The sequence below is a fragment of the Hyla sarda genome, chromosome 1, assembly GCF_029499605.1.
Source record: "Hyla sarda isolate aHylSar1 chromosome 1, aHylSar1.hap1, whole genome shotgun sequence".
Lineage (NCBI taxonomy): Eukaryota > Metazoa > Chordata > Amphibia > Anura > Hylidae > Hyla > Hyla sarda.
Genome location: NC_079189.1, coordinates 441,109,453 through 441,132,940, shown reverse-complemented (window position 1 = coordinate 441,132,940; position 23,488 = coordinate 441,109,453). Strand labels below are relative to the sequence as shown.

Here is a 23,488-nt window from a genome sequence, read left to right as displayed (position 1 = left end):
GTGATGTAAGGTAATTAGCGGCGGCCCTGCCCCTCCCATTTGATTAGTGATGCCGCTCGGAGCTCCGCCTTTCACCGGCAGGTCGCTGTTCTCCCGGAGGAGGGGGCGTGCCCGGCCTGGGCGGTTCTGACAAGACAATAACAGCGAACCCCGGGGCTGCCGTGAGAGCGGAACCCGCCCGTTTGGAGAATACGATACCCAGGGGACGGCTCGGCTGTGGACTGAAGGTAAATGGCAGCGGAGGAAGAGCTGGGGATGGAATAGTGTCGGCGCTGGGATAATGGGGGGTCATGGCTGGGGACGGACATGGATGGAGTGATGTGCTGTGCGATGAGAGTGGGAGATGCTGCTGTTCCTATAGTAATAGAGCTGTCATGGTGACTGGTGCTGTAGCAGCTGTCCTGTCATCACACAGGGCTGCCCACCCTCATAGACAGGGGCTGGGGTGGCATCAGCATTGGGGGTGCATGTGAACTTTGACCCCAGCACTGGTCAGGTCCCTGATGTGTAGGAGCTGTCACATACCATGATGCTCCATTCACTGTCAGGCATTTTTCAGCATTGAAGATATGACATGTACTTTGTATTTGGCCACATATGTATCATCACATCCAGGGGTCAAGTCCTAGGGGGAAAAAAGTGCAGGAACTCACCCAAGATTTCCACTCAAAAGCTGGTCCTGCAGAACTCCTGCTAATGGGAACAGTGTTCCTACTGGGAAAAAAGTGCAGGAACTCCGTTCCTGCAGGACTTGAGCCCTGATCACATCAGTCCAGATCCCAGCTACTTCTCTGCACTGCTGGGACCTAACTTTAAAGAACCATTCCTGCTCATGTCAGTGATTCTGTCATCCCTGCCGGATCCTATTGGTTACTGGTATAAAGTAGGATCACATCCCTGTCAAGGGTTAAAGTGCCAGGTAACCAAGACAGAAAACCAAAAAGGAATGAGTTGTATGGAGGTGGTGGAGACATTTCCAGCTATTTACTTGTAGGTGATGATATTCTCCTATAGTTGTGGACTCCAAACTGTCGCCCTCCAGCTGTTGAAAAACTACAACTCCCAGCATGCCCGGACAGCCGTCGGCTGTCCGGGCATGCTGGGAGTTGTAGTTTTGCGGGAACTGGAGAAGATAGCTCACATGAATATCTTGTATTGTCTTTTGGGTTGTATTTAATTTCTTTCTCATATTCTCCATTGATATTGAATACTGATCCAGTAAACCAGGGACATCACCGCCGTGAAGTGAAAGATATAACCTTCGGGTTATGGCAGCGCTTTCTAAATCTCACCGTAAATCTCACCGTATGATTCAGTATAGCTGGACGGAAAGATGTTCACACTGACATGTCTTCCATTCTGTTATGATGTCACTGTTGACCATGATGTCATCAGTCACATTTGTTTAGTCTTTTTCCCTTTCCCATCCTATTCGCTTTAGGCTGCGTTCACATCACGATTTCTCCATCCATAACAGTGGTGTGAGATGTGAAATTTAAATCCCTCCGCCCCCCCCCCCCCAAATGTACGCATCCATAATATTTTCCCATAGACTTCCATCACTATTTTCCCATAGGCTGACATCACTAAGGTTGCGTTCACATCACGATTTCTCCATCCGACGTGAGTAAACGATTTTATAACTTAAAATCGTATGAAATCGTATATAAAGTCGGATCCATTGACCTCTATTAAAAAATCGGATCCATTACACACATCTGATTTGATCCGTATCAGATTTTACACGATGTTTGTTCGGTTCTGAAATGGTGTTTGACCCCGATTTCAGACCTGAACAAAAATCGTGTGAAATCGGAGGCGGATCAAATCGGATGAGTGTAATGATCTGATTTTTTAATAGAGGTCAATGGATCCGACTTTATATACGATTTCATATGATTTTAAGTTATAAAATCGTTTACTGAAGTCGGATGGAGAAATCGTGATGTGAACGCAGCCTTAGTGATGTCAGCCTATGGGAAAATAGTGATTGAAGTCTATGGGAAAATATTATAGATGCGTGCATTTGGGGGGGAGGGGCGGAGGGATTTCAATTTCACATCTCACACCACTGTTATGCAATATGGCTGCTGGATCCGTTGAATTTGAATCAGCCGTTAGCTCATTTTGAACCATATCAGTTTCATTGTCTGACTAAAAACCGAGGCAAACAACAGTTTCCTGTCCGCCAACAAAACCGTATACGGTCCAAAAAATGAGACGACGGTAGTCACTAGCTGATTCACATGAATGGGATACGACACGGGTCTGACCATATGCCCATATTGTAGTGTGAATGTAGCTTTAGGCTGGGTTCACACTGAGGAATTTAAGAGGAATTCACGAGGAATAATTTCGGTCAGGAAATTGTTGCCTTCTCCATCAAGCGGAATTTGAGCGGAATTCAAGCGGAATTTCCATGTGGAAATGAAGAGGAATGAAGGAGGAGGCTATTTAATCTACTCTTGCATTCCGCTCAAATTCCGCTTGAAAACAATGTCGTGCAGATTTTTTTTTACCATTGACTTCTATTAATTTCTGCTAGCGGATTCCGCTTGAAGAATGAACATGCTCTTTTTTCAAGTGGAAAGGAATTCAGCGTCGGAATTCTGCTAGCAGAATTTCCGCAGTGTGAACAGGACAGCAGAAATAACATTGAAGTCAATGGGCAGAGGAGATGTGCGTTAATTTGGAGCGGAGAATTCAAGAGGAATTACTCGAGTAAATTCCTCTCGAATTACTCAGTGTGAACGCACCCTTAGGCTGGGTTCACACTTGTGTAAAGTTTGGCATGTATTTTAGGCTAGGTTCAGACTACGGAATTTCCGTCTGCAATTCCGCTTTGAAATTGCAGGCAGAAATTCCGCTTGCTAAAATGTATATTGTAGTGAATGGGTTTCCGTTCATAAATTCACACTTCGGAATTTGTGAAGCGGAATTTGTGAACAGAAATCCGCTTGGAAATTTCCGCCTGAAGAATGGCGTTGCTTTTTCTTAAGGCGGAAATACTCGCGGAACACATTGCAGTGTCCGCGCAGTCCTAGTGCCGACTGATTCAGTCAGCGCTGGCCGCACTCGGAATCTCCGGGCGGAGATTTTCTGCCTGGAGATTCCGTAGTCTGAACCTAGCCTTAAATTGACGCACTGGTTTACCCAGAAAATACAGCCGTAAAAAAACAATAGCGACTGCAATTTGCGTTTTATCAACTCCTAAAACACAAGCAGAAAAATGTATCTTGTGTGAACTCAGCTTTAAAAGTAAAAAACTTCTGCTGCCGATAGCAACCGGTGAGATTTTATTTAACCAAAGCAGTTAAGAAATAAAAGCTGAGCTATGGTTACTATGAGCATCTAAGAAAGATTTTTTTTTCAGATAGTTTTTTAGTTATTCCTCTTCCTCTCCTTGACTTCATTCTTTACAAAAGCATACTTGACAAGTTTTGGGAAGGGATATCAGGGAGATTGCCATAGCAACCATACCAATCTTCTTTTTACACCGGTTTTAATAATTCTCCCCCATAGACCCCAGCCCAGGCACTTATATAGACACCAGGAGGGGAATTTATCAAAGGTTACTTCAGAAAGTCATTACAGTGGTCCCTCAACATATGATGGTAATTGGTTCCAAACGACCCATCGTTTGTCGAATCCATCGTATGTTGAGGGATTCGTGCAATGTAAAGTATAAGAAGTTATACTCACCTGTCCCCGCCGCTCCGGACCAGGTCCTCACCGCTCCCGATGGTCTCCCAGGGGCTCCCGATGCTGTCCCAGTGTCTTCCGCATCTTCTCCAGCGTCCGGGCCTCGCTTTCTGGTGACGTTATCACGCTGCTGCGCCGGCACGGCGTGCGTAGAGACTTAATAATGACGCCGGAAAGCGAGGCCCGGACCCTGGACAAGATACAGAAAACGCCAGAGGATCCCAAAGTGGACCCGGAGCAGCGGGGATAGGTAAGTGAACCTGTCCGGGATGCTTAAACTGCTATCCGACAGCAGCTTAAGCATTTTGCGCTGTCGGATAGCAGTTAATGCGATGGCCCCGACTTAAAAAAGCATCGTATGTCGATTTGATCATATGTCGGGGCCATCGAATGTCGGGGGGGTTACTGTTTATAGGTAGTTTCTTTTTTGCTTTGGTTTTTCTTTCGTGCGCAAAATTTGTCAAAATGTCGCACGAAAGTCAAACTTTGAAAATCACCTCACATACCTTACCAGGCCCATTAATATCGCGTACATAAGTGGTTTTCAAAAGACAGGATTTTTATTTGCTTTGCTTTGATGTATTTTTTTTACTTCCGTGTGACTTTTTTTGCGAATGTCGCTATAATAAATTCACTACTACTGCAAAGTGAAATATTGAAAACTTGCTTACCTAGGGTTTTGAAAAAAAATTTGCTTAAAAGCCACTGCCTTCAAAAAGTCGCGCGGAAAGTCGCTTTGGCACACATGCGTCAATATATGCGTATAGAATAAGCAAAAAAGTCCCTTACCAGCTTTGATAAATTCTCCTCCAGATCCCCCCTTCCCTTGTAGACAGATTCACTAACACCTGGACGGATCCCTTTCCCCAGGCTGTCCAGGCATCCTAGGAGTTGTAGTTTTGCAACATCTGGAGTAAGGATCGACCAATATCGATTTTTTTAGGACCGATACTGATAATCTGTGGAGGTTGGGGCCGATAGCCGATAATTTATACCGATATTCCGGTATAAGTTATCGGCTGTTTATCCCCCCCTGCGGGCGCTTTAAATCAATGAACTGCAGCGGCTTTTGCGGTGCCACCTTCTCTCTCCCTGCCTGTCCGGGGGTCCTCCTGAGTCCTATCACCGCCACCGCGCCCCGCGTCGCACCCCCCCCCCCCGCACCGCCCCAGCCCCATTGCCTCCCCCATCCCCGGTTTTATAATTACCTGTTCCCGGGGCCCGGGGTCCACTCTACATCTGGCTCTGGCGGCATCCTCCTGAGCTGTCACTGTGCGCACTGACGGTGACGTCGCATTGAGGACGTCACTCGTCAGTGCGCACAGCGTAACGCAGGACGCAGCAGGAGCCAGAAGGTGCGGTGGGGGAGGTGCGACGCGGTGCGTTGAGTGGTGCGGCGCAGTGCGGTGGGGGCGGTGCGGTGAATTATGGGATTATCGGCAAGGTAATTGCTGATACCTATAACACCCAAAATCGTGAATATCGGCTGATAATATCAGCCAAACCGATCCCTAATCTGGAGGCACCCTGGTTGGGAAAGCCTGTTCTAGATGTTTGCACTTTCCTCCGTTCCAGGAGTCTGCTGTATATCAAGTCATTGTCCCAGATTTATGAATCTGCCTAAATTTAGGACTGTCCAATTTTTCCCTTAACAACCAATCACAGCTCAGCTTTCATTTTACTAGTGCATGTTAGGATATAGAGTTGGTTGTTTTGGGTGAAACCAGACAGAGTTAGTTTCAGGCAGGTTGATATAGCTGGGCCAGTATGCCCAGTGATGCCAAAAGCAGAATGAAAAGCGAGAACTGGAAGAGGTCAGTATGCGGCTGCGCAGGATATTTGCTGTTTTTTTAAGGGATCATAGAGATGTCCCTTCTTTCTGGAACTCTCTGAACATATCGTGCTAGAGGTTGATATGTATGACATAACCTAAACAAATTGCACAGGATTGTCACATGTGGAATTTTATAGTCTATTGTAATGTACATTGACAATAACTAATGCATTTTGAACAATTCAGAATTCCCATAAAGTCTGGGGGATCCTTTTTTCTCTACATATCTAACTGGGAATAGACTACAGAAATGCACCCAAATGGCCGGAGCCTTAAAGGGGTACTCCGGTGGAAAACTTTTTTTTTTTTTTTTTTTTAATCAACTGGTGCCAGAAAGTTAAACAGATTTGTAAATTTCTTCTATTAAAAAATCTTTATCCTTCCAGTACTTATTAGCTCTGAATACTACAGAGGAAATTATTTTCTTTTTGGAACACAGAGCTCTCTGCTGACATCATGACCACAGTGCTCTCTGTTGGCACCTCTGTCCATTTTAACAACTGTCCAGAGTAGGAGAAAATCCCCATAGCAGACATATGCTGCTCTGGATAGTTTCTAAAATGGACAGAGATGTCAGCAGAGAGCACCGTGGTGATGATGTCAGCAGAGAGCACCGTGGTGATGATGTTAGCAGAGAGCGCTGTGTTCAAAAAAGAAAATAATTTCCTCTGTAGTATTCAGCAGCTAATAAGTACTGGAAGGATTAAGATTTTGTAATAGAAGTAATTTAGAAATCTGTTTAACTTTCTGGCACCAGTTGATTTAAAAAAAAAAAAAAAGTTTTCCACCGGAGTACCCCTTTAATCCTTCCACTGATAGCGCTTATCTGGGGTTAGCAGTATATCGTCTGTATTTACAGAACTTTAAGTGGACAGATTTTATGTTACTTATCTGTCTGGGCCTACAGAATGGCCTCTGTTACTGTAGAATCTGATGTCATAATCCATACTGGTTAAGCTATACGGTCTTGTTGCTTTTGTATTTTGTACGTTATACAGGTTTTGTGTGCACATTCCAAGAGTGCTACACCATACTATATACTTTTCTGATTTTATTATTATTTTTTTATATCCTTTTTTTTTTTAAAGAAATATGGATTAGAAAGGGGAGCTTTGCATTTGTCATTGCCACTGAGCATATTATTAGGAAACTCATTCTGCGAGAGAATGAAGCTCAGAGGTGAACTGTATATTTTCAGCAGTAAATGGGTTTTATACCTCTACTGCACCTGACATTGTTACAACACTGCATTATATAGTATCATCAACCTATATAGCTTATACCATCACTCAAAACTAGTAAAACAAACTTGCCAAAGTTGCTTATAAAGATGCACTGCTTTAAAATAGAAAATCTTATAAAATAACAACATTATTAGGGGTGAGAAATACTTTAAAGGGGAACTCTGGGAATAGGGTGATAAGTGTCTCATCTTCTGTACGGGACCAGGCTACACTCTGGTCCCCTCATTTGAAGACAAGCAGCAGTGATGGCCCATTCAGCCAGTCACCAGCTAAGATGCCCCCCCCCCCCATCCTCCGGATATTGGATAAGTTGTGTTCCCAGGAAAAAAAAAATTTCAAATCAACTGGAGCTAGAAAGTTAAACAGATTTTTAAATTACTTCTATAAAAATGTTTTTAATCCTTCCAGTACTTATCAGCTGCTGTCTGCTACAGAGGAAGTATAGAAGTTCTTTTCTGTCTGACCACAGTGCTCTCTGCTGACACCTCTGTCCATTGCAGGAACTGTCCAGAATAGAAGCAAATCCCCATAGCAAACCTATCCTGCAAGTGATTGACTTCAAAGTTAAAGGGGTACTCCGGGGAACTAAACCCATAGCCCATCCTTTCCCTCTCACCAACCTATGTATTTTCAATAGACAAGAAGAAAAAGTAATGTCCGGCACCGCTAGTCCTAAAGGCAAAGGACAGTGTTATGGATTAAGGCAACACAGGTCCCTGTGTAGATGCTGTATGATGTCTCATAAGGTGGTGCTGTGATCCGTAGAAACAAGTGGTAAAGGAATATACTGAAGCAGACGAAATGGAAAACGCACTCACCCGGTAACTTGCTGAGACGAACAGTTTTCTTTATTCAGAGCATGCTGAAAAGGTAAGGGATACAGGTGCAAAGGGAGCTGTAGTGGTAACAGGCAGGGGACGTGCAGGGGGGCGGCAACTAGTTTCGCGCACGTGGGCGCTTCCTCTGGCTCGCACGTGCAAGCCTGTGCACCTGTATCTCTTACCTGTTCAGCACACTCTGGATAAAGAAAACTGTTTGTCTCAGCAAGTTACCGGGTGAGTGCGTTTTCCAACCTATGTATTTGCCTAAATATCATTCATTAGCTATATACAGCAGTTTCCCTCTTTCAGCTGTCACTTACATGCAGGAAATGAGAGAAAGACTTAGGCCCAGATTTATCAAACTGTGTCAGAGAAAAAAATGGAGTGATTTTCCCACAGCGACCAATCACAGCTCCGCTAACGAGTTCTGATAAAGTTAAACCTGACCTGTGATTGGTTGCTGTGGGAAACGTACTCAATTTTTTCTCTCACAATGTTTGATAAATCTGGGCCTTAATTCTCAAATCCACCTTGTCTTGGTGTAAACCCCTCACTGAGACTAGCCCCCACCCTTCAGGACAACACCACCTGATTTCTGTCTGATTTCTGTTTGGTCTAGAGCTCTGGCTGTACAGCCACACCTCCCCTCCCTGTGTGATGAGCTTGTGAGATGTGAGAGAAGAGCTGGGAAGATTCTTAGTCACAACTGAACACATTTTCTGCTGAATATCTAATCTAATATCTAACTGACTTATGATCCTCTAGTTGGTTAGCACAAGAGTGAAAAGTGAATGAGACTGTCTGCTTGAACCAGTCCAGATGCTGCTTACAGGACTTAATCAGCTAGAAAATGTTCTCTACAGACACACTAACTTACCTGTAAATAAATGATATGCATGGGGTCACCCTACTAGGCTTTAGAGAAAGGAAAGTTTAATGCCCCAGAAGCGTCACGGAAAGTGTCAGAATAGGAATGGGTGGTAGATAACGTAACGCTAGTATGCCTTCTTTTATGATTTTATAACATTTCAAACTTAAAGTGTAGCTCCCACCAAGTACTATATAATCTAATATATCCCTACCTAGTAGTAATCTAGCCCTAACCCCCTACCTGGCTTCAAAAATTTTTTTAATCGCTTTAATAGAGCAGATTTAGTGCTTCTAAATCTGCTCTATGAAGCAGCGCTTCCCAACAGGCGCGACATCACTGTTGCCTTGCTGGGCGCTTGCTTCCGCCCTCAGATCGTCTATGCAGCGCTCCTGTGCATAGATGATCTGCCAATAGCACGGCAGGCAGCTCCGGGGTCTCCTCCTCCCTGTTTAGCTGTGCATGTGCTATCAAGGGAGGAGGAGTAGAGGAGCATCGCCGGCCTGCCGTGCACGATATTACAGCCGAGACCCGGGACCGGTATTATAAGACCTCAGATCAGACTTACCCATCCGGAGGATCAGCGCAGCAATGAGTGCGCGCGCTGCCTGTGGACAGGGTAACGGGGGTGGGCGGCTCTCGCCTGTTTGATTGACAGGTGGGAGCGAGCACCGCAGTGACTGAATTTTTTGATTTCATGACAGTGCCCATTTAAACAAAAATGACAGTGAAATGTAATACTTTGGGGGAGATTCATCAAAACCTTTGCAGAGGATAAGTTGCCTATAGCAACCAATTAGATTGCTTCTTTCATTTTGAAAGCAATCTGATTGGTTGTCATGGGCAACTGGTCAACTTTTTCTCTACACAGGTTTTCATAAATTTCCCCCTTTGTTTTTTTTTTTTATTAAAGGGGTATTCCAGAAATAAAGACAGCGCCCTCCTTGTTTCCTTTTTGGGTGTTGTATTGCAACTTGGCTCCATTCACTTTAATGGAGCTGAGCTGCAGAACCACACTCAAACTGGAAACAAGGAGGGCGCTGCCTTTAAAAGAAAAAAGGCCTGTTTTTTTTATTCTCGGAAGCACTCTAGGGTTTTGTCTTGTTGTTTTGCTTATATAGAGCAGCCTAGGCTATTATTAAAGGGGTACTCCACTGGAAAACATTTATTTTAAATCAACTGGTGCCAGAAAGTTAAACAGATCCGTAAATTACTTCTATTAAAAAATCTTAGTCTTTCCAGTACTTATGAGCGGCTGTTATGATCCACAGGAAGTTCTTTCCTTTTTGAATTTCTCATCTGCCTGACCACAGTGCTCTCTGCTGACACCTTTGTCCATTTTAGGAACTGTCCAGAGCAGGATAAGTTTTCTATGGGGATTTGCTCCTACTCTGGACAGTTCCTTAAATGAACAGAGGTTTCAGCAGAGAGCAATGTGGTCAGGCAGAAAGGAAATTCAGAAAGAAAAGAACTTCCTGTGGATAATAACAGTAGCTGATAAGTACTGGAAGGGTTAAGATATTTTAATAGAAGTTATTTACAAATCTGTTAAATGTTCTGGCACCAGTTGATTTACACATTTTTTTTCTCCCAGTGGAGTACCCCTTTAAATAATAAAGTGAAAGCTCTTGTGTACGCCTTTCGTATACCTGTTTTAGTTTATAGGGCATGCACGGTTTGACTGCCATCTTTATACCTATTTCCCCTCTGATAGGGTTTCCAATGCAGCCTACATTTTCCCTGATTTCTTTTGACTTTGCAGAGGTAGAAAGGGTGGAGCCTCACTGCACTTGCTCTGTGATGGATCAATGACATACAACTGTCCCCTGTACACTATATCAGGTAATACAGCTGTAGCTTGTCTTCTTTTCTCCCTAACAGAGCAGAGCATTGCATAGGACACATTACATATTCTACGCACAGCACATTGTATGGACTCACCTGCTAGTGAATGTCATTACTCTCTTGGTCCCACAGAGATGGCCGCAGCATTCTATAAATAGATGGACATACAGAAAGAGCAGAGTAGGGAAAGGGTCTGTGAGCTGCCAGGGGGGATCTTATAGGTGATTATTTAATCCTGTAATTCACAGGCAGTCAGTAACACAGGACAGACCACATTCTGTTTATGCTTTAGCTCATAGAATTTTCGGGTGGATAGACTGGACATCACATGATGCAGCTGCTGTATTGAACTATATAGATGCAGCTGAGCTGGGATAAAACAGATGACACTACATGGATATTGGAGGTGCCTGTGAATTATAGGGGTAAAAAATGTAGTGCTTTTTCAATATACTTACATGACTTGAAAGAAAGTGATCAGCCATTACTGCTCTACGGTCACGTATCTGGTAACAGCTGCCACTCTTTGGGCCTTAATACTGTGGAACTGGCCATGTTGCCCATAGCAACCCATCGGAGCACAGCTTTAATTTGCTAAACTGCTCTGTGAAAATAAGAACTGAGCTATGATTGGTTGTCATAACTGATCCATAAGACCACAGTGGATGACTGTAATAGCTGTGTTAGTAGAAAAAGGTGCACTTGAATGCATGATGTATAGTGCTTTAAAGGCAAGCTGGTTTATGGTGTTATCTTTATTTATAGCCTCTATATTTGAGCATCCTGAAAACAATCATGTGTTTCTACAGGAAAAGCACTGGTAAGAAATTAACAGCAGTCTGAGGAACCTGTGTGACCCTGTTGTGAGAGTAGATACTTGACACTGTTAGGCTGTGATATCAGATGCTGCATTGTCCTGTATCCATGGCATGACATGAGGTGACAGCCAATCTATTGAGATTTGATACAACATCCTCCCTGGTAAATTTCCTTTTTATTTTTATTTTTTGTTTGCAAAGGGATGCATCATCCCTGACAATTATTGTGCTGCCAGGTAATAATGGTTCCCTTTTCTCTATGCAACAATAGTAGCATAGTGATGGCAAGAGGCGGCTAGAGAGGAAGCCAAGCAGCTGAGGTTAGAGAAGCTCCGAGCCGTGTTACAGGATTCCTTGTGTAGAAGAAGAAAATGATCTTATGCTGCATTATCTCTCCTAAATTACAAGATGGATTGAGCAGTGTGCATTTTCTGTTATTTTCCTAGTACAGAATTGGAATGGAGACGTGAGCAGCCCAGATGCCGACGAGCAGATTGTATCTGGATTACTGATTTTATTACAGAGCATTGCTTTGCTTGGAAAGGATTTCATTCTTTGTGTCTGTCATTATGTATAAGCTCATATTGTGTGATAAACGTACAGATCATTCTGCGCATCAGACATATGATCCTTTGTTTCACACCTGTCTACACATAACCTAATGTTTGTCTCAAAAATTTAGTTAATACTTGCAGTTTTATTTATTTTCAAGAACTGCTATATTAAAATCATAATTTGTCAAATATTGCATTATTCATGGCCACTAGATGTCAGCACAACATGGTACAGAGGTCCCTCAAGTTACAATATTAATTGTAACCATTGTAATCATTGTAACCATATTCATTGAAACCATTGTATGTTGAGACCAGAACTCTATGGAAACCTGGTAATTGGTTCTGAAGCCCCCAAAATGTCATCCAAAAAATTGGAAAAAGTGAGAATTAAAGAAAAATAAGTAGATAACTAATACAGATATAGCAAATCCTTACATATAAAAGTAAGAAAGATCTGCTGGGAGCTGTAAATCACTGTCTGTTAGTGTTTCCCAAGCAGGGAGCCTCCAGCTGTTGCAAAACTACAACTCCCAGCATGCCCGGACAGCCAAAGGCTGTCCGGGCATGCTGGGAGTTGTAGCTTTGCAACAGCTGGGGGCACCCTGCTTGGGAAACACTGGTCTATGTAGAGGACAGGAGCTTCTTCGGGGTCCTGTACAGTACATGCAGTACTGTAACATGGAGTCGCCCTTACTTGGTGTCCAATGAGCAGGTAACCCTGGTACAGGTAAAGTGTACAGAACATGTAGTACCTTCCTGTACTGTAGGAGGCGCTACCAGACATCAGTCAGTGCATACGCTTCAGTAATACAGGGGTTTTACCAGTGAATGCCCATTCTGATTGGTCAGTTCTTCCAGCCATTGACACGTTTCACAGATCTGGACTGTCCATAACATTGTATGTTGAGTCTGGTTTCAACTTACAATGGTCCAGAAAAGACCATTGTATGTTGAAACTATTGTATGTTGAGGCCATTTTAAGTTGAGGGATCACTGTACTGTGCAGACTGGTAAACAGGAGAATCTCATTTTACAGTATGCTGCTAAATCTTCATTATGAGTTAGTTTAAGGTCCATTGTACACCTTTATATTAGGTAAAAAGACTTTCACAATTTTTAGAGGAAATGATAATTGTGATGATAATAATGCACTGCTTACTCTACACGAGATACAGAAACAGCCAACGGTTTGACTCCTGCCAATCTAGTAATAACTTAAAGGGGTATTCCAGGCAAAACCTTTTTTTTTATATATATATATCAACTGGCTCCAGAAAGTTAAACAGATTTGTAAATGACTTCTATTAAAAAATCTTAATCCTTCCAATAGTTATTAGCTTCTGAAGTTTTCTGTCTAACTGCTCAATGATGATGTCACGTCCCGGGAGCTGTGCATGATGGGAGAATATCCCCATAGGAACTGCACAGCTCCCGGGACGTGAGTCATCAGAGAGCAGTTAGACAGAAAACTTCAGAAGCTAATAACTATTGGAAGGATTAAGATTTTTTAATAGAAGTCATTTACAAATCTGTTTAACTTTCCGGAGCCAGTTGATATATAAGTAAAAGTTTGGCCTGGAATACCCCTTTAAATTAAAGCCATATTTTTTTTGTTTCTTTTTTTTTACATATGGTTTCTTCTAGTGTTTTTATTTTCTTTAGAAGCTATAAAGTAAAAATGCCCTTGAATGATTTAAAATGCAAGTAATACCGCCATATGTAAGAAAAATACATTCAGTTGTGCTTGACATTAATTCTTTTAAGATTCAATGGAGGTTCTTTATAGCAGTGAAAAGTAGAGCAAAAAACCCAGTACACACTGTAAATGTGAAAACCCACACATCTGGTTAGAGTTTCTAACACAATAGCATTCAAGACCGGCCAGGTTCAAATGGTCAGGATGTAATGTGATAAGAAACTACATGGAATGGGATGCAGAAAGAGAACAGAAGAACCCTTAAAATAATGAGATTTTCTTTTACTTGCTTGACAGTAAGAGCAGTCATAGATATCAATAGAATATGAAAAGTTAAGCGCCAGCAATTTCAAGGCTGGCTGGCTACTGGGTAAAATGTATTATACATTACAGCACCATTTTTTATTATAATAGAATTTTTAGGAAATGTTCTTAGCACTTCCTATGTGCGAATCAGCAGAATGTCCATACACATATAAGCAGTTTAATATGTTTGTTGCAATACTTACCTTATATCCTGCACTTATATTGACTTACATCCTGTACTGTAGTTCATAGCTGCATTCTCATTCTGCAGCCTTCGGAGCTGAAATCTCACAGCATTCCCTGCTGGCTCACCTTTTTCATTACTGCTCTGTTGGTTTGCCCTCTACAGGAGTGTTAGGAGCGTGTCTGTTTAGAAGTTTCGTGACTGTTTTCAGTGACAGTCAATAGACTTGAACTCTATAATACAGGATGCAATTCATGACCAGTGAAAAATAAGCAACATGTTTCTATAGTTGAGCTCCTTCTGCTCTATAATATGCTGCTCAGAGGTGCAAACCGCATGTTCAGTGGGACAAATCCCTTTTAAAGAGGTTTTCTAGGATTTTTATAATAATGGACTAACCTAATAATATCAGATTATTTGGGGTCTCCTGGCATCCTATTGTTTAACCTGTTGCCAACCGCCTGCAGACTATTAAAGGGGTTATCCAGGAAAAAACTTTTTTTTATATATCAACTGGCTCCAGAAGGTTAAACAGATTTGTAAATTACTTCTATTAAAAAATCTTAATCCTTTCAGTACTTATGAACTTCTGAAGTTTAGGTTGTTCTTTTCTGTCTAAGTGCTCTCTGATGACACGTGTCTTGGGAACCGCCCAGTTTAGAAGAGGTTTGCTATGGGAATTTGCTTCTAAACTGGGCGTTTCCCGAGACATGTGTCATCAGAGATTACTTAGACAGAAAATAACAACCTTAACTTCAGAAGCTCATAAGTACTGAAAGGATTAAGATTTTTTAATAGAAGTAATTTACAAATCTGTTTAACTTTCTGGAACCTCCCCTTTAACATTGGGGAGGCGGGAGACGTCAAGAAGACATGCCATGGAAAAAGAGCTTCTGCAAAAGAGGAGGGCTGTGCTCTCCATAGAGAAGGCAGGGTCAGTTTATTACCGTCTCTACTTTCCTGGTAGCTATGTTCAAAGCGCTTGATGATCTTTGTGTATACAGCTAATCAGGAAGCCATATGGCTTCAAGCTTCATGGCCTGGTGACCCTGTGATCCCCAGTGTCTTTGCAGAGAATGTTAGGGGTCTGTATTCCCCCTGACTGGAGCTAATATGTCAGCCCGAGTTACAGGGGAAATCAGACATAATAAAACATTTATTTTACTGATAAAATACCCTCCAGAGGTATTTTCTGACATTATAGGGGGGGGGGGGGGGGGGGCACAATATGTATAAACGTAAAAGTAAGAAGTAAAAAAATAAAACAAAATGAAAAATAAATATAAGAAAGTAAGAAAAAAAAATGTTCCAAACTATGCTTCAAGCCCCTATATACATGACCTTAACGGAAAGGGGATGCAATTTGTAAGCATATTTCAGTGTCACTTAGTGCTATTAATAAAAGAAAATGGGAAAAAAATTATATATTTCTGTTTTATATTTTTCTCCTATTATGACTAAAAAAATTGTTAAAATAAAAATTACCTAAAAATTAGGCACAAAATATCATGAAAAAAACTGTTCAAAAAGGATTTAAATAAACAAACAAAATATTGATTTATAGTTCTTTAAAATCCTCATGTACTGTTTGGTCAGGAAGGAGAGTAATGAGCTTGGTCTGGAAGCAGTTAAGTTTTTCTGTTAAACAAATTTTTTAAGAATTTTAATGGTGTTTTTATTATTATTTTTTTTTCCATTTTACTATCTATAGTATAAAATGATTCTGAAATCTTGCAGTTTTCAATCAGGCTACTAGGCCTAATAGAAAGCTGTGACTGTGTGTAAAGAGAACTTTATAGCTGTCTGCTTATCATCATCACAGACAGGATCATAGTGAAACAAGACACCATTATATAAGTAAGACCAGATCAGACCATGCACAATAGCTGATGTGCTGCGCAGGTCACACAGCATGAATAGACAACTTTCCCATGTAAGAGGATAGGGTCAGCTTCAGACTCTTGTGTCTATGTCCTGCAGTAAAGCATTTCTTTAAATTCTGTTGAAAGCAGCTCATGCAAGACATCTTCCCCATAATGTACTAAATCAAAATATGAATAAAAATATTTAGAAAAAAGAAAATAATTAGAAACATAATCTGATTCTGTATAAAGGTACAGCTGCAGAAATGTGGTTGTGGATGTAGCTGGTATTGCTTCTTATCATATTTAAGTAAAAAAAGTAAAGCTGCAAAACCAGGAACAGCTGCTATGGAATATACAAAATTGTGCCTGGTAGGCAGTGAGGGTTTTGGCCCCCCACCAATTTAATATTGATGGCCTATCCAAAGGATACTCCATTAATATAAAAGTTTTGATTTGTCTGACTTTAAATAATTTACCAGTGATATAGTTCTTCCTCATATTGTAATAGAATGACTATAGAATAAAATACAGTCATGGCCGTAAATGTTGGCACTCCTGAAAATGAAGTATTTCTCACAGAAAAGGATTTCAGTAACACATGTTTTGCTATACACATGTTTATTCCCTTTGTGTTTATTGGAACTAAACCAAAAAAGGGAGGAAAAAAGCAAATTGGACATAATGTCTCCAAAAATGGGCTGGTCAAAATTATTGGGACCCTTAACCTAATATTTGGTTGCACACCCTTTGGAAAAAATAACTGAAATCAGTCGCTTCCTATAACCATCAATAAGCTTCTTACGCATCTCAGCCGGAATGTTGGACCACTCTTCCTTTGCAAACTGCTCCAGGTCTCTCTTATTGGAAGGGCGCCTTTTCCCAACAGCAATTTTAAGATCTCTCCACAGGTGTTCAATGGGATTTAGATCTGGAATCAATGCTGGCCACTTCAGAAATCTCTACTTCAGAAATCTCCAGTGCTTACTTACCATCCATTTCTGGGTGCTTTTTGACATATGTTTGGGGTCATTGTCCTGCTGGAAGACCCAAGATATCGGACGCACACCCAGCTTTCTGACACTGGGCTGTACAGTGCGATCCAAAATCCGTTGGTAATTCTCAGATTTCATGATGCCTTGCACACATTCAGGGCACCCAGTGCCAGATGCAGCAAAACAACCCCAAAACATCATTGAACCTCCACCATATTTCACTGTAGGTACTGTATTCTTTTCTTTATAGGCCTCATTCCGTTTTCTGTAAACAGTAGAATGATGTGCTTTACCAAAAAAGCTCTATCTTGGTCTCATCTATCCACAAGACATTTTCCCAGAAGGATTTTGGTTTACTCAAATTTATTTTGGCAAAATGTAGTCTTGCTTTTTATGTCTCTGTGTCAGCAGTGGGTTCCTCCTGGGTCACCTGCCGTAGCGTTTCATTTCATTTAAATGTCGACGGATAGTTCGCGCTGACACTGATGCTCACTGAGTCTGCAGGACAGCTTGAATATCTTTGGAACTTGTTTGGGGCTGCTTATCCACCATCCGGACTATCCTGCGTTGACACCTTTCATTAACTTTTCTCTTCTGTCCACGCTCAGGGAGATTAGCTACAGTGCCACGGGTTGCAAACTTCTTGATAATGTTGCGCACTGTGGACAAAGGCAAATCTAGATCTCTGGAGATGGACTAGTAACCTTGAGACTGTTGATATTTTCCCACAATTTTGGTTCTCAAGTCCTCAGATAGTTCTCTTCTCCTCTTTCTGTTGACCATGCTTAGTGTGGCACACACAGACACACAATGCAACGACTAAGTGAGCTTCTCTCCTTTTTATCTGCTTTCAGGTGGGATTTTTATATTGCCCATACCTTTTACGTGCCCCAGGTGAGTTTAAGGGAGCATCACATGAAACAATCTTATTTTTCCACAATTTTGAAAGGGTGCCAATAATTTTGTCCAGCCCATTTTTGGAGTTTGGTGACATTATGTCCAATTTGCTTTTTATCCTCCTTTTTTTGGTTTAGTTCCAATACACACAAAGGGAATAAACGTGTGTATAGCAAAACATGTGTAACTGCAATCCTTTTCTGTGAGAAATACTTCATTTTCTTGGAAAATTTCAGGAGTCCCAACATCTAAGGCCATGACTGTAAATCAGTGTGTCTGTATTTTGGTATGTGGACTGGATGATAATGTGCGCAGCTAGACCCGAGTACAGAAAATAATTAGATGTGCGGTTTTGTGACAATCTGTCACATGCATTTTGTTATGTTGACCCCCCGCAGTTCTCAGCATGGTAATTAAATCTACTTTCCGAGTCTAAGCTGTTTATTGCAGTCTTCAAGCACCGTACTGGTTAATTTAATTGTCTCTCTATACTTTTCCCCCCCCCCCCCCCCCCAACATAGTAAGTGTGTAATCATTGTAGCAGGGAGGCAAAACTGGTGGCCAATTTGTAGCTCGGAGTGACACAAATGCCAGAGGCAGTGTTGTCTAATTGCTTTCTTGGTTTCCATAGTATATTTCATATCAGCTGCATCTCCTTAGAGGGTGGAGATGTCTTCTGAATGAATATAACCCTCTTTAGACAAGTTGCTGATATTGTTATCGATGCTTCACTGGTTCTTGCCATTTCCTTTAGCTGTTATTCCCTCAATACAAGCGATCAGATTGTCATCTCCGAGTAATAAGAATAAAGACACTAAAGAGACGTAGCGGCTTACTTATTTCTGATCTGTTTTCAGTGAAGTGTCAGAAGTTACTTGAGAATGTTTTGAAATAAGTGACATCTGTGTTAAAAACACATGCCTGTATGGATTACATCAGATGCACGCAAGACCCTAGTGACTTTAGCAGTGTTGTGGATAATGGCTTTACTTACTATTATATCATGGATGACAGGATTTTAATGTGTGAAATTAGCTGTCATCTAAGGACTTGGACATGGTGTGCGCAAACATCATCACAGAATTCATTTCTTTACATCAGTGATTCCTAACAATGTAGGGGAGCTCCTGAAAGAAATATTGTGCTCCCAGTAATATTCTTATTCCTAGTTCAAGAGGCCAGTTGTAGGAAGGGTTAAAGGGGTACTCCGGTGGTCAACGTGTTTTTCCGTTTTTGATTTACCCTATCTGTTTTGTTTCAATTCTATTCTTGTTGTTTAGCCTACTCTATTTCCATTCTTTGTTGTCTTTTTATCCCCCACTTTGTTTTCCTATCTTTGCTTCTATTTCCTGTTACGTGCTGTGCTGAAAACTACAAATCCCAGCATGCCACATGCCTTGCTGGTTTGGGGCGGTTCCATTTTTTATTTTTTTTGTTTGTTCTGCCCTTTACCCACCCTACTATTTTCCCGGGTCAGCCCCCTTATACACAGCACACTAATATAATCAGCCTTGGTTGGGATACACTGTCATACACACACACAAAAGGGACTACAACTCCCAGCATGTGTCATTCAGGAGTCTACAGTGTGTGGTATAACACCAGCATGCTGCTTCTGTAGTCTCCTGGGGGTCAGGGCCGGTTTTAGGCTTAGCGTGGCCCTAGGCAAAATCAAAAGTGGGGCCCCAAAAGTCATAATAGTGCACTAATCAGATTTGAAAATTTTTGGTCACTTCAAATACTATTAAAAATATCTAAAAAGCAATTGAAAAGTCCCATCAAAACAAAAATGGTACCGATAAAAATTACAAATCAAAGCGCAAAAAATTATACATCCCCATATACAGAAAAATAAGAGTTCTAGGGATCAGAATAGTACAATTTTATATTATTGTATAGTCCCCCCACATTAGGTAAAGAGTATAGCTCCCCCACATTAGGTGCAGTATAGTCCCCCACATTAGGTGCAGTATAGTTTCCCACATTAGGTGCAGTATAGTTCCCCACATTAGGTGCAGTATACAGTAGTCCCCCACATTAGGTGCAGTATACAGTAGCTCCCCCCCCATTAGGTGCAGTATACAGTAGCTCCCCCCCATTAGGTGCAGTATACAGTAGTCCCCCCCAATTAGGTGCAGTATACAGTAGTCCCCCACTTTAAGTGCAGTATACATTAGTTCCCCCACATTAGGTGCAGTATACAGTAGTTTCCCCCACATTAGGTGCAGTATACAGTGGCCCCCCCCCCACATTAGGTGCAGTATACAGTAGTTCCCCCACATTAGGTGCAGTATAATTCCCCACATTAGGTGCAGTATACAGTAGTCCCCCACATTAGGTGCAGTATACAGTAGTTCCCCCACATTAGGTGCAGTATAATTCCCCACATTAGGTGCAGTATACAGTAGTCCCCCCCAATTAGGTGCAGTATACAGTAGTAGTCCCCCCCTTTAGGTTCAGTATGCAGTAGTCCCCCTCACCATTAGGTGCAGTATACAGTAGCTCCCCCCCATTAGGTGCAGTATACAGTAGCTCCCCCCCCCCATTAGGTGCAGTATACAGTAGTCCCCCACTTTAAGTGCAGTATACATTAGTTCCCCCACATTAGGTGCAGTATACAGTAGTTTCCCCCACATTAGGTGCAGTATACAGTGGCCCCCCCCCACATTAGGTGCAGTATACAGTAGTTCCCCCACATTAGGTGCAGTATAATTCCCCACATTAGGTGCAGTATACAGTAGTCCCCCACATTAGGTGCAGTATACAGTAGTTCCCCCACATTAGGTGCAGTATAATTCCCCACATTAGGTGCAGTATACAGTAGTCCCCCCCACCCCCCACATTAGGTGCAGTATACAGTAGTTCCCCCACATTAGGTGCAGTATAATTCCCTACATTAGGTGCAGTATACAGTAGTCCCCCACATTAGGTGCAGTATACAGTAGTTCCCCCACATTAGGTGCAGTATACAGTAGTCCCCCACATTAGGTGCAGTATACAGTAGTCCCCCACACTAGGTGCAGTATACAGTAGTCCCCCACATTAGGTGCAGTATACAGTAGTCCCCCACATTAGGTGCAGTATACAGTAGTTCCCCCACATTAGGTGCAGTATACAGTAGTCCCCCACATTAGGTGCAGTATACAGTAGTTCCCCCACATTAGGTGCAGTATACAGTAGTCCCCCAACATTAGGTGTAAAATACAGTAGTCCCCCGCATTAGGTGCAGTATGTTCCCCCACAGACATACAGCCTTCAGCCATATACAGTGTATGGCTGGAGGCTGTATGCCTGTTTACTGCCCCACTTGAGTATTCCGACCACCGCTAGATCCCGGGAGTGGTGGTCGGAACACTGAAGATGACCGCAGGTCACTTACCATACCCGCACGTCCTCCTCACTGCTCCGTTCCGCTGTACTGTTGCTATGGGCGCACGCATGGGACGTGACGTTCCTGCATGCGCTTCCTCTCAGTGAGCCCTGTGTTTTTAAAGTTAACGCGGGGCCGCTATGAGGTAAACGGGGTATCCTTGTGTCCTAAAAAGATTTTTCGGGACACAGGGATGTCCCGAATGTGACGGGGGCCCCCTGCGGGCACGGGGCCTGGAGCTGGTCACTGTTTTAAAGTGGCCGCGGCAGGGCTGCGGCCACTTTAAAACAGTTGCCCCGCCCTACTGACCAGCCGGCAGGGGGCCCCCTGGGGGATGGGGGCCCTAGGCAATTGCCTGATTTGCCCCGCCCTAACGCCAGCCCTGCTGGGGGTTGTAGTTCACCACACCTTTGTAGGGCATACACCAGTGTTTCCCAACCAGGGTGCCTCCAGTTGTTGCAAAACTACAACTCCCAGCATGCCCTGACAGCCTTTGGGCATGCTAGGAGTTTTAAGTTTTGCAAACAGCTGGATGCACACTGGTTGAGAAACACTGGTATACCATGATGTGTATGCTGAATAGGCTAGAACAGTGTTTCCCAACCAGTGTGCCTCAGGCTGTTGCAAATCAAAGTCTGTCAGGGCATGCTGGGAGTTGTAGTTTTGCAACAGCTGGAGGCACACTGGTTTGTAAACACTAGCATACACACACACACAACAGGGAGTACAACTCCCAGCATGTGTCATTCAGGAGTCCCCCCCTCCCCCCTTCACATATAGAGATCATTCCCAGTATGAGATTTATTCCCCTGCACTCCATACATCCCCAGCCCGTGCACCTTCTCATCCTCCCCTTCAGATAACACTTATCTTCTCTGTGAGGTCCTTCTCCTGTGCAGACCTGCGTCCTTAGAATACAGAGCAGGGGGAGGGGAGGTGAGGAGCTGTGTACTCAGCTGGATGAGATGAGGGGCGTGGCTTATTTTTCTCTTGCAGACAGAAAAAAAAAAAAAAAGCTGTGACATCTTGTCCACAACAGACTCAGAACTGTGGACAACAGTAAAAGAAAACCCTCTGAACTACAGAACTTCCTGCCCAACAAATAGGTAAGAAAAACACACACATGCTGCCAAAACATATAACATATGTATATTGCAAAAAAAACGAAACTTACAAAGAAGACGCCATATAGTCAAAAAAATTTACCACCGGAGTACCCCTTTAAGGCAGCAAACGGCATCAATGCAAGAATGAAAATTTAATTGGAATACACAAACAAATAACCACACTTTCAGGAACAGGTGTACAGGAACATACAGTATCTTACTTCACATTTTTGTAAATATTTTTATTATAACTTTGTATCTACAATTTGAGTTCACAGCGTGTATAACAGTGTTTAATGTTGTCGGCTTCTCAGAACTCAACATGTAGCCATTAACGTCTAAATCCTGGCAATAAAGTGAGTAAAAGTGGAAATGTCCTAAATGTCCTAATTGGGCCCAATTAGTCATTTCCCCTCCCTGGTGTCATGTGACTTGTTAGTGTTACAAGGTTCAGGTGTAAATTGGCAGCAGGTGTCTTAAACTTGGTATTATTGCTCACACACTCTCTAATACTGGTCACTGGAAGTTCAACATGGCACCTCATGACAAAAGAACTCTAGGGAGTTCTAGAAAAAAAAAGAATTGCTGTACATAAACATGACCTAGGCTATAAGAAGATTGCCAGGACAGTAGGCAAGACCATAGAATGCTTTCACAGGACAGGTGACACTCCGAACAGGCCTTGCCATCGGCGACCAAAGAAGTTGATAGCACATGCTCAGCGGCATATCCAGAGGTTGTCTTTGGGAAATAGACATATGAGTGCTGCCAGCATTGCTGCAGAGGTTAAACGGGGGGGAGAAGGTGGGGGGGTCAGTCTGTCAGTGCTCAGACCATACACCATCAAATTTCTCTGCATGGCTGTTGCCCCAGAAGAAAGTCTCCTGAAGGACACAAGAAAGCCAGCAAACAGTTTGCTAAAGACAAGCAGACTAAGGCCATGGTTAACTGGAACAAGTCCAAGATAAACTTATTTGGTTCAGATGGTGTCAAGCATGTGTGGCCACAACCAGGTGAGGAGTGCAAAGACAGTGTGTCTTGGTACTCATGGTCTATGCCTGTGAGTGCTGCTGGCATTGGGGAGCTACAGATCATTGAGGGAAACATGAATGCCGACATTTACTATGACATATTTAAGCAGAGACCAATCCCCTCCCTTTGAAGACTGGGCCGCAGGGCAGTATTTCAACATGATAATGACCCCAAACACACCTCAAAGATGACCATTGCCTTGCTAAAGAATCTATGGGTAAAGGTGATGGACTGGGCAAGCATGTCAACATACCTTAACCCTATTGAGCATCTCTGGGACATCCTCTAATGGAATGTGGGGAAGCGCAAGATCTCTGTGTGGAAGGGGACTCCAGTGGCCACATATGAAGC

General features: G+C 42.6%; 1 protein-coding gene across 13 annotated transcripts in view; it reads left to right on the top strand.

Annotated features, from left to right (window-relative positions):
• Positions 1–14: 14 nt before the first annotated feature.
• Positions 15–23,488, top strand: part of ARVCF (ARVCF delta catenin family member) — a 770,059-nt gene continuing 746,585 nt past the window's right edge. For 12 of the 13 annotated variants that reach the window (XM_056532540.1, XM_056532522.1, XM_056532512.1 and 9 more), the window contains exon 1: positions 17–227. The gene's annotated coding sequence lies outside the window, so the exon portion shown is untranslated. Of the gene's footprint in view, positions 228–23,488 lie in introns of all 13 variants that reach the window. The other variant, XM_056532559.1, reaches the window with a different exon arrangement.